The 11,579-nt window shown below is 39.6% G+C and overlaps 1 long non-coding RNA gene across 1 annotated transcript; it reads left to right on the top strand.

Moving 5' to 3' along the window:
• Nucleotides 1-204: 204 nt before the first annotated feature.
• On the top strand, nucleotides 205-6,012 carry LOC311526777. Its single transcript, XR_014713129.1, has 3 exons — nucleotides 205-346; nucleotides 5,113-5,203; nucleotides 5,743-6,012. It is a non-coding gene; the product is annotated as an uncharacterized lncRNA (long non-coding RNA).
• The last annotated feature ends 5,567 nt before the right edge of the window (nucleotides 6,013-11,579 follow it).

Here is an 11,579-nt window from a genome sequence, read left to right as displayed (position 1 = left end):
GTTGGACTAGATGACCTCCTGAGGTCCCTTCCAACCCTGATATTCTATGATTCTATAATTGCTTGGGCCACTTTATGCAATTATGGAGAAAAAGCTTCTCACCTAATTCCAATTATAATTCAAAATGCATTTAAAAATCTTAATTCTCTGCAAAGCACAGTCTAAACTGACAGAAATGCTTGCCTTACCTCTCTCTCTCCTTGGGCCATATTCTGTCAGATGCTGTGAGGAGACATCTTGTCTAAAGATGTGAGATCAGCAATGGAAGTGTGAAGAGTATTTGGTTGTTCCTGTTCTGGCTGCCCCTGTACCTGATGGAGAGCTTGCTTTGCAGAGACATTTAAAGGTAAAAAATTCCAAGTCTGATTTGCTCTCAGTACACTGGTTTTACACAGGTGTCACTGCAGCTATTCCTGAGTGACACCAGTATACGTGAATTCAGTATACGTGCCAGGAATCAGAGACACTGACATTCTATTTTTAAGTGTACGCGCCTTACATTGAAATAGCCCCCATGCACAGCCTACTTCAGAATAATTGATGTTTTTAGTGGGAGCAGATTCCGTGAAAGTTTGTGCCTAACTTTGATAGCCAGAGCACATGTACATCCTAACACTGATCTCACAAAGTTTATGTGCAACCCAATTATGTGCAAGGGAAGTTTCACCCCATGATTTGAAATTGCATTTATTATCCTTTTTTTTTTTTTTTTAAAGAATTTTGAAGGATTAAATAAATTTTTCACTGAACTGCTCAGTAATTTGCTATGTGCTTCTGAGGGCAGAAACTAAAGCAATTTAAGGTCAGCTTAGAAATGTAAGTGTGGCACATTTTGCTTCTGTTTGATTGACATTGCTATTCCAAGCACCTGATTTTTTTTGAAGAAAGCAGTTAGGCCCAAATGGACACATACTCTATGGCTTCAGGCACTGAAAACCCAATGGCATTTGGGTGTAGGCTGTGCGTGTCTGTGAAGAGCCATGACCGGGAGTGAAACTTCATAATAGAACACTTGCACCCCGGTTCTTTCTTCTCTTAGAGGCGGCATTGCACCTGCCTGCAGATGAGTGTTGCAATGTGTCGCCAGGGGAATGAAGGAGAGCAATACATGCATCTAAACAAGTATTCCCCACTTTCTATCCAGAGTCCCACACCCCTTCCTCAATTCTGTTCCTGGATTGAACAAGTAGTTTGTGTGAACTCCTGAGAAACTGGAATAGGAGTGCAATTTGAAATGGCAAAACAGAATTCATATGCAGCCATTTTGGGACAAAAGGAAGCAAACAATGTGGTGCTTTTATTTATAAAGTTCCTATACATTTTGTCCCATCCGCATTGCTTGCATAGAGCAGATAAAATATTTTAATACAGTAAGTAATGCAGGTGAAACACAAATTGATCAGATTTGGTGTTACAAAGAAAGCACCATATTTTAACTGGAAACAAATATCCATCCCTTGGATTTCAAGAGAATGGGATTGTGTTCTAAGAAGAATCAATGAAATGTTCAAGCAGAAAAATGTAATTGTGCCTCTCTTTGATTTTGAGTCTGATAGTGATTGAAAATACATTTCAGGAGTTCTTAAAGCACATATAATTTCTGATTCACTGCCAAAAAGAGAAACTTGTCACATTATTGCTAAGTACAAAGAACAGAAGAAAGTAGATACTAATTTATTCAATATGTTGTTGTACAACAATGTTGTAAAATAAGAAGCTTGGGGAAGAAGGGGGAGCTGCAAATACAAAACGTGGAAGCATACCCAGGGCGATACTAGTTTGCAGAAGGCCAAAGGGATGATGAACTGAACAGAAAGAGCAATGGGGAGTTGGATATTGGGGAACAGGAGCTCACAAACTGGAAGAAAAAAAATCAAAAGTTGATTAAATTAATCCTAAAGTCAAACCATGAAGACAGCGGAGGAAAGTCTTGAGGAAAAGGTTGGGGCAGGGCAAGAGGGAAATGAGGATTGGAAAAAAGCAACAGGTTCTAGCACGTTGCAGATACACAAAAAGAAGATTTGTGAGGGGGAAAGTCCCAAAAGGGAAAAAAAGCGGGGGAGGTCTATAAAAGAGTCACAAACCCTGAAAGAATCAAAAAGGAACACAATGAAAAATGTATCTCTATTAAAAATACAGAGATAGATCTTCATATTTCAAATTCTCTCTGCCTGCATAAAATAGACACAGGGCCTGATTTCCCTGGCTGTTCTGGAGACAGAAGCTTCCCAGGAGTGGGGGAACAAGGCAAGCTGGTGCAGTCCAGTAGTGGTGAGGCCAACTGGTTGGGAGAGACGCTGCTTAACCAGCACATTCTGCTCATGTAGTATTCTCCAGTCCTGCTTGTGTGGAGTCCTTAATCTGAATTTAAACCTGCAGACGAGGTAGAATCCTCAGATGAGGTCATCCTGGTAGAAAGTTATCCCCTGCCCGACTGCCAGTCGCCCCTGCAAAACTGCCAATCGCCCCTGAAGTTCAGCAACTCCATAGGCACAAAGCATGTGTGTGTGTGCACATGCGTTTGCACCTTCTATGCTTGTGGCAGAGAACCCATGGGTGTGCACGCATGCACGCACATATATACCGTTGTTAGTAGTGCCCTGGGGTAAAAGTTTAGGGTGGAGACCCAGCTGATCGAATTTCTTTGCTTCACTGTACAGCAACCTGCTATGTCTTAGATAATGCTAATGGCGCTTCCTGAAGAATAATGCTGTTTTCCTACTGTTCTCCCCATACATACTGCACAACACACAGGACTGAACAAGATAGGACTTTTGCAATGGTTTTGAAAAACAAGATTGATTATGCTGAAGTCAATGGTGGATTGTCATGAGTTGATTAAAAAAATCAATTCATTTAGTTTAATCCACTTCCGCACCGGCCTCCCTCCAAAAAAACCTTTTACATTTTAATGTGTCAAATATTTGAAAGAACAATAAGTGCCCAGATGTGCAAAATTGAACAGTGGGCAGACACCAAGCATGAATGTGGACCAACATGATTTAATTTAGAGCAAAGAGAAAATGCAGTAATACAGTTGAGCTCCATGGAGAATGGCATTGATTAAAAAAGGGAAGAGGTATTTTTGTGGGTGCGGCACTGGTTTGCTAGGAGCTTCATGCTACCTTAGACCTTTAATTTGACCTATTTTTGGTCTCATTTGTAACTGACAAAAGCATGGGTGAAATTTATCTTGTAACTTTCTAAAGGGCAGGAGGGGAATTGGAACTATTAAATGTTGGGACATAGGCTGTTGGAGATGCAGTAACCAAATCATTATAATTTTTGAATTATTTTGGATTCCCCAAATTTACATGCCTAAAGAAAAGGGTGGCAGATATGACTCTGTATGTTAGCGGCACTTCAGATGCGATGGAGAGCAGTCGAGCATACTGGTTGTTAACATATTTTGAATTGAGAATTCATTGACTCGGCAAAAGAGAGAGAGAGAGAGAGATGTGTTTGCTCTGTAGAGTTGCTTCTCCACAGAGCGTCAACCCAGAAAAAAGTGATGGGACATAAAAGCTTCATAATTTAAAGATGAATTTGGAAATAGACCATAAAATTCAGGACAGGATCATAAAAACAACAGATTCTAGCTCATTGCATTGCTCAGAGTGTCCGAGAAAGAATGGTATGGCCACTAGGCGCAGATTTGAAAATATAATCCACCAGTAAAATTAGCAAGTGTTATGTTTCTTTTATTTTAGGCTTTTTCCCTAGCGAAGTCCCGTTGGCCTCAATTCAGCAGGGTACTCAAGCATTTGTCTACATTTAAAATTAAGCATTTGCTGACATATATTACTGAATCTGTACCCTGGAGAAGAACCATAGCTCATCTGAGCCCTGATTTAAGCCCATTAAAGTCAATGGGAGGCTGGTGTGATTGGGCAAAATTCTACTCTGTTATACTGGTGTAAATGAAGAGTAATTAAAGTGGACTTACACCCCTGTAACAGAGATGAGATTTTTTTCCTCCTAATCATTCTGTCAAATGCGTCCCTTCAACCAGCTTATATAGAAATAGATATGATTGATTGTTTTATTTTAAACTGAGTATAGTAGATGTCAACACCACTAGAATTATGTTACTAAACCTTGATGACCCTGCATTATTTACATGTCTCAGAGGCTTACCCAACTGACTTATACTTGTAAAGATAACTTCTACAAAATGACATTTTAACTTTGTCTTGTAAATAAAATATTTTTAACACCTATTGGGTACTTGGTGTGCAATTTAAACCATGGGAGTTCATCTGTTTATATTTTCCAGTCTGGGGTAAAAAGAAAGTTTATTTATGGTATAAAAACAAATTACATGTGGGGGCACAGATTAAATTGGTAGGGAATAGTAAAATTCACGGTTATGAAAGAAGACTGAGAAAAGAGAGGAGTTGATTGGATGTTAGGAAGATTTTTCTCCCTGTGTTGTTGGGATAGGGAATAGGTGGTAGATGTTGATGCTACAAGCCTCAAGGAACAGAAATGCAAGTTCTGTGCTAGAGAACTTACTGGGAATTCTTCAGGCAGACCATTTTCAGGATCAGTCTCCGAGTGTGGTATAGAAGAGTGTCTGACAGTTCATGGCAGATACACAGACATGCAAATACCATGGTGATGACTGTGGTTCAGGAATAAGGGGAAAAAAGAAGGCAGGAAATGGATTTGTGGTTCTTTCCATCCAAATTTCATACATTCCTGTGGTCTTCCAAAATACTATGCACTCTTCTGGGGGCCGTTACGGGCACTTACTTCCGCAACTAGACAGACATATGTGTCCAATAAATATAGTATGTTAATACATTCATTCCAGATTAGAAGCTTGGGGGTCCAATCCTGAAGTTCTTCAAAGTGTTAGCCAACACACACACACACACACACACACACACACACACACACACAGAAATAGGTATTATGTATACTGAACTAATATTGTATATATTGTAACAAATATGAATGTTGGGTAGTTAGGCTAACTTGACTTGCATCATGTTCTTCCCATAATTCTGTTCATCACACAAACACTTTGCAAAGCTGGAGTCAGCTCTGGTGTCGGCAAATATGAAACCTGTTAAAGGCCAGATATGTTTTTTCTGTGTCCTGGTGCAGATAGAGAGTGCCTTCACAGCCTGTCGCCCTTGGAATTCAGTGTCCAAAACAAGAGACAAGAAAGGTAAACCGTGATACAAGGAAAAACAAGGTAAAAAACTGATGGGTGAATTTTAGTCTTGGGTAACATATAGAGTGTTTTTAGTTTGTAAGCTGCCATGCTATAAATATGGCTGGTTTTGAATGCATACTTTGGAGTACACCCGCGTAAGGTAAACTAAATGCTCAGAGAACCACTTTCTGGAAGGAGTGGTGTGCATACCTCCGTTTCATCTGGTACTACTTTGTCTTTAGACAATGAATATTTGGACTCTTGAATGTTTTTAATATTGAACTGCAAGTGTAGTCAAGCAATTGGCTATACTTGAGACAATAGAAGGCAAAATTCCCTTGTCTCCTTGTGAATGAGACACTTAACTATGTCACGACTGGAGGAATGTCTAGGTTTCTACCTCTCAAAGCTATGCTTAGTGGAGCATAGAGGTCATTTGCTCCAGCCAGTCAACACAGTTACTTTTAAACTTCCCCCTAAAATCCATTATTTATAGTGGTGAGCCCATTTAACTCTAGGGACTCCATAAGCATTCAGAAACAACTAAGGGCTGTTCCATATGCTAACTTCCATTCCAGGGCTCCCTATCCCTGGGAGATACTGAGCACCTTCTGAGAGAGGCTGAGCTGGCTTGAATGGGGTAAGAAGGTGTTCAGCGCACCACAGGAGTTGCTCAGCACTGCAAATCAGCTTCAGAACAGAAAACGGATGCCTTACTGTGAATCACATTGGCCCAAATCAGGATGGCATGAAATAGTGGTACTTAAGGGATACTTACATGGAACTTGAAGGGGGAGTAGATAATGCCAGTAACAGGGAAGAAAATCTAATCAAGTACAGGAGTTTTGTATTCATGTAACAAGATAATATCGAAAACTGTCACAATATTTGGTTAGAGCAAGAACCATGGTCCATTAGCAGCAGGAAAAAGCTTAATTTGTTTATTAAACCCCAAATTGTGTGTTTGCAAAAAAATAATAAACCCTGATTCGCTTCTTCCTTTCTTTTTCGTCTTGTTAACCCTGAGATAACTGCCACAGCAAACACTGAACTGTTTTGCTTTTGGGGGGTTATTTTGCTCCTCATGTCACTTGCTGTCTGGATGGTGTGGACATGTGGTATGTTCCCATACACATTCCCTGGGCACTATATAAAGTGCCAGCATTATAATTCGCACCGACAAGATTGTATAAAATCTGAAAACATGGGAAAGAGCTGCTAAAGCTGAATGGCCCGTGTTGAAGAAGAAGAAGAAGAAGAAGAAGAAGAAAAATAAAATAGACATACTGTCACTTATTGCTTAATGTCAGATAAATATTAAAGCAGCAGAGGCCAAGGAAACCCACTGCTGAATATAGATATTAGACATGTGTTACAAAGAATTTATTGGTGTCACAATTTGGGGTACAATCCAGAGCAGTGAGAGATTGTGTCACCACTTGTCCTGAAACTCGGAGTGCCTTAAAACTCTCTACTGCTGTAATGGATACAAGTATACACTGAGTGTCAGTATACAAGTATACAATCATTATATATGTGTGTTGAGCAGCCCTGGTTCAGATTCTCTGACTCCAGCAGCCTGCTTCTTGTAAGAGACTCTGGCCTCTACCAGTCTGGGTTACAACTAGCCAAGTGACCCCAACACACTCCCAGTCCCAAATTTCCCCCAAACTGTCTGCCCTGAAGAGTCCAGCCCTCTCCTGGAACACTCAGGCCAGGTCTACACTACAAACTTACCTCAGTATAATTGTGTCACTCAGGGGTTTGAAAAATCCAACCTATGCCAACCTAACCTCCCGTGTAGACAGCGATGTCGATGGGAGAGCTTCTCCCTTTAATGTACCTACCATTACTTGTGGATTAACTCTGCCAATGGGAGAAGCTCAGCGTAGTAGCATCTTCACTGAAGTGCTGCAGTGGCACCGTGGCAGCCCTGTAAGTGTAGACTAGCCCTCAGAGAAGTAATAATGTTTGTTGCTCCTTTAAAGCACAGCTTGTTGCTGTAACTGGAGTTAATCATCACTTCTGGTCAAAGGCGGCACTGGATTCATTTAGAATAAAAGTAAAACTAGTTTTATTTAATCAAAAAGAGAGAGGTTTTAAGTGAGTTCACGTATAAGGGATAAAGATAGAAATGGTTACAAACAAATAAAAGTAAAGTGTGCTTTTTAGTAGTAAAGACTTAATTTAGCAAGCGACAGCCTTGGTTCAAGAGAGATTTCTTACTAGTCTTTCTTTTTCTCAGCCATGGGTGACTTTCTCTCAGTCAGGGCCCCCCACAGAAGTAAAAGGTGCTGGTTTCCCTTGTCTTTGTAGATGGAAGATCTTTTGCGTAAGCAGATTTTTCACATATATTCAGCTCCCAGAGACTTCAATCCCTTTGAAGGGCCCATCTTTCTCAACTCTGGCTCTTTGTGTCTGTCCAGTGATGGATGACAAGATGGCTGCTGCTTCTTGCCTTTATATCTTCCCAAATTCACTGTCCCCACAGCCAGGATGACCTCATACTGTTCTTCCCTTCCTCTGGTCTTCCCAGTCCCCGGCTGATCCACATTGCATTGTTTTGATTCCACAATACTACCTTTCCCATTTCTGGGAGAAAACCTGTTTCTCTCTTGGTTTGGTCACAGTCTTTAAAGCATATTATCTTTGTGTCCGTAATTCTTCATGTAGTGTTAATACAGACATTGCAAAGTGGTATTAACCATCAATGTGTCACAGGCTTTCATAAAAGTGCATTGAGTACGTTTTTATTCAGAAGAAAGACTCAAAGATTCAAATGAGTAGTGAGGAAGAATATTGGAAGCAGAACTGGCTAGAGATATAAAATTCAATTCCACGTCTACACTAAATGGTTACTTTTTCTATCTAATAGAGTAGATTCTTCCTCAAAAATTCAGTCTTTGATGGAGCCACTGGTTTTCAGTCATAACCAGGATCCAGGTTTTCATGAATATCCCCACACTCTCAAGGGGTTTCCTTAGTAAATGGATAACAGAGGGGTTCTCTTTCCTTCTTCTCACATCCCAAATTGCATTCCCTTTGCACTCCAGAGCCAAGGCTACCCGCCGTAATTTAGTCTTCAGTGTCTTCCCATGCTGACTTCATATTCTTGTTTATTTGGAATGGAACTGTAGCTCCCATTGTGTTTGACTTACAATGCTTAATTTACATATGAACGAGAAAGGTGACTAAACATCCTATGTCTCACAAAAAACATATTTGTCAACTCTTCCTCTAACACACATTGTAGGAACATATCAGTACACATACATAACTCCTTACATATCACCCATACATACATCACACAATGACTGAGGATCCGTATACTATAAACTTCCATGAGACACGTCACACCACCCTATAAAAACTGTGTAGTGAGTTTGTCAGGCCTGATAAGAAGTGCTGTAACGACACTGAACCTTGTGCCAATAGGCACTGAGAAGTTCTTAAGGTCACAGATGGCTAATACCAATGTTTGTTTTTAAGCTTTTAAAAAAAATTATTTTCACGGTTGTGAGAGATTATGGGGGGGGCAACAATAGCAAGGTCAGAGAATAGTTATTTAATTACCAATGTTGAGATTCAAAAAGGTAAAATCCCCATAATCATTTAAAAACAAATAGTCAGCATCCTATGTCAAAATATACGTCTCCCCTTAAATCAAATGATAAGTTCCCAAGCAGCATTTTTTACTTTGCCTATCCGTAAATTTTCATTATCATTTACCAACTAACATCTACCAACATTTACCAATCAAAAAACTAATCCTTCCCAGCCCACGTCCAGTGAACAATTGGTATACACAAATGACATAACACTACTTGTGTGATGAACAGTTAAATTCAACTTCAGAGCGTATGGTGCTAGAATCCAGGCTGTCCTTATGACAGGGAAAGTAGGCATCATGTTTTGAAAACCGTGAATTGGCTTACGTTTCGCTACAAGGGCTTGATTTGGAACAAAGCACTATCTCAATCAAAACAGTGGAGTTATTAAAAACTAAACTCTTCATTCAATGGAAGTGGTAAATGCAACTTTGCATTATTAACAGCTATTTCAATAGATTCATCTGTTAAGAAGTCAAAAGAATTAAGTCAAGCAGCAAGAGGCTTTAAAAGTCCATCAAAATTAATTAAGAAATTATAAATCAATCAATAATGCCCCCAAAAAAGTCTTGTAATGACCTCAGTTACTCTGTTTAAGCATAAACAAGATAATCAGCTATGTTTCACATCTAGAGATAAGATCTTTGCCAATTAACTTAGGACTTAATTAACTCTCTAAGGTACTGAACTTTAGATACATCACATACTGTGCTTTAACTTTATTATTACTTAACGCAATAGCTCTAGTGCTGCCTTGATTTATTATTATTATATTACTATTACCTTTACACTTATGATGTTGTTAAAAACAAAACCTTCAGTATTAAATTAAAGTTAATGCTAGATGAAAACGACATTGGCATTCAATAAAAACTGCGAAGTTTATATTTGCAACCCACCATGCTAGCCGCTATCCCTTTCCAGAAGGCATCTCTGTAAGAGCTTGGTTAACTTTTGCTGAACGGTTAGGACGTATCTATTCTTTATTGCCCAGCTGTAATTACTACTTTGTCCTGATCTTGAGATATTGCTTTGCCAGCCCTTTAGGCCTAAACCGTCTTAAAAATCTCAAGGAAGTCATGGTACAGGGCAATAATACAATCTCTGCTTTAGTTTGAAAATCCTTCATGCTGGTCTCTGAAGTAAAATGGCTGGGGACAATCCTGATTTTTGTTATGAAGATACTTAAAATGCCTCAGTTTTTCTTTCCTTCTTACTGCAAAATGGTTTTTGAAGACTCGAGTAGAATTTGCTGTGTTTACTAAAAACACACAGTCCAGTGGAACAAGTGTGCATTGTCCCGAACAGTAGAGGGAAGAGAGAAATTGGAAGAGCGTGAACGCTATCAAAGCTGATTTCAGAGTAGCAGCCGTGTTAGTCTGTATTCGCAAAAAGAAAACGAGGACTTGTGGCACCTTAGAGACTAACCAATTTATTTGAGCATAAGCTTTTGTGAGTTACATGCATCGGATGAAGTGAGCTGTAGCTCACGAAAGCTTATGCGCTAATAAATTGGTTAGTCTCTAAGGTGCCACAAGTCCTCCTGTTCTTTTTACTATCCAAGCTGTTCCTTTTGCTCAAAGTTAACGTTACTGGTCCTACTTCAGTGGCTCCTGATAAATTCATTCAGAACACGAAATGTCTGGAAATTGTCATCCACTACAAGAAACTGCAATCACTGGTTGTAGTATCACCAGCAGATCTTTATATAAAAGATGCTTTTGTGTTTCGTGTTAGGTATTTCATGACCCTAAAATAAAGGCCCAACATTTTATTTTGACAATGCTACCACCTTATCCACAAGTCAGATCATCTTCGGGTGCTTCTATATACTCTTTCCAGCGCTGGATCAGTCTAATTGAGTCTCTCTTTTTTGGCTGTGCAAACCACAATTTCAGATGGATAGCGTTGCTGAGAATAGCAGTACATATGGGCTTCTTTACTAGTTTAACATAGAACTAACTGTATAGGGTTACTGAAGTTAATGGGAATTTTGCCATTGATGTTACTGAGAACAGGACTTGGGCCAAGAGTGATACTTTCTGCACCATGAAAGAATCATTCCAGTTTTGTTTTGTTTTTAAAAAACATGAGATTTTTTTTGTGTTGTCCGTATTTAGGAGGAAATAAAGCAAGCTTATAAGCCACCTCACATTTGGCAAGCAGTAGTAGGCTGATTTTAGGTGCTTGAAGGGTATAATTTCAGGAAGAAACAAATTCTGTTGAGAAGCCTCTGATGGGACTACCACCGTCCCTTTATCTGGTTCTTGCCTAAAAATCGGTACCGCTGTGTGTCTGTTATTACACATATGTATGTGATGGCGGTATATGTGGTAACATGTGGGATTATCCTGTGCTAAATGGCATTTGTCCTATACCTCTAACCTGTTCACCTGCACTCTGCCCACTGACCCATCTCAGCTGGAACGACAACTAACATTTCCTACCTCTCGGCAATCTCCTTCTCAGCCGCTATTTAGCTCTTTCCGCCACACGTGGAACTTCCCTTCAACATGATGTTGATCCAAAGTAAAGGATGAGTTTAATGGGTTGTGATTAATTATGGGATTAATTTGATATTTCACAGCCTAATCTAGGAAAAGGTGCTTTACCCACCAGTAGAGAACAGAGAAGCCCCTGTGTGAGAGGTTCACGACCTTGGTTTCTATCCCTGAGAAAATGTGAGGTAGCTGACTCTAAAACAGCAATGCTAGGCACAAAAAAGTTCGATTGCAGATCATTTTTAGACCTTTAGAAAAACCTAGTTATAATTTTCCTTTCCCTCTGATGCTTTTAGAGTTTGACAC

Source organism: Lepidochelys olivacea (assembly GCF_965140295.1).
Source record: "Lepidochelys olivacea isolate rLepOli2 genome assembly, chromosome: 9".
Lineage (NCBI taxonomy): Eukaryota > Metazoa > Chordata > Testudines > Cheloniidae > Lepidochelys > Lepidochelys olivacea.
Note: the sequence above shows the minus strand (reverse complement) of the source record. Positions and strands in the feature narration are given on the sequence as shown.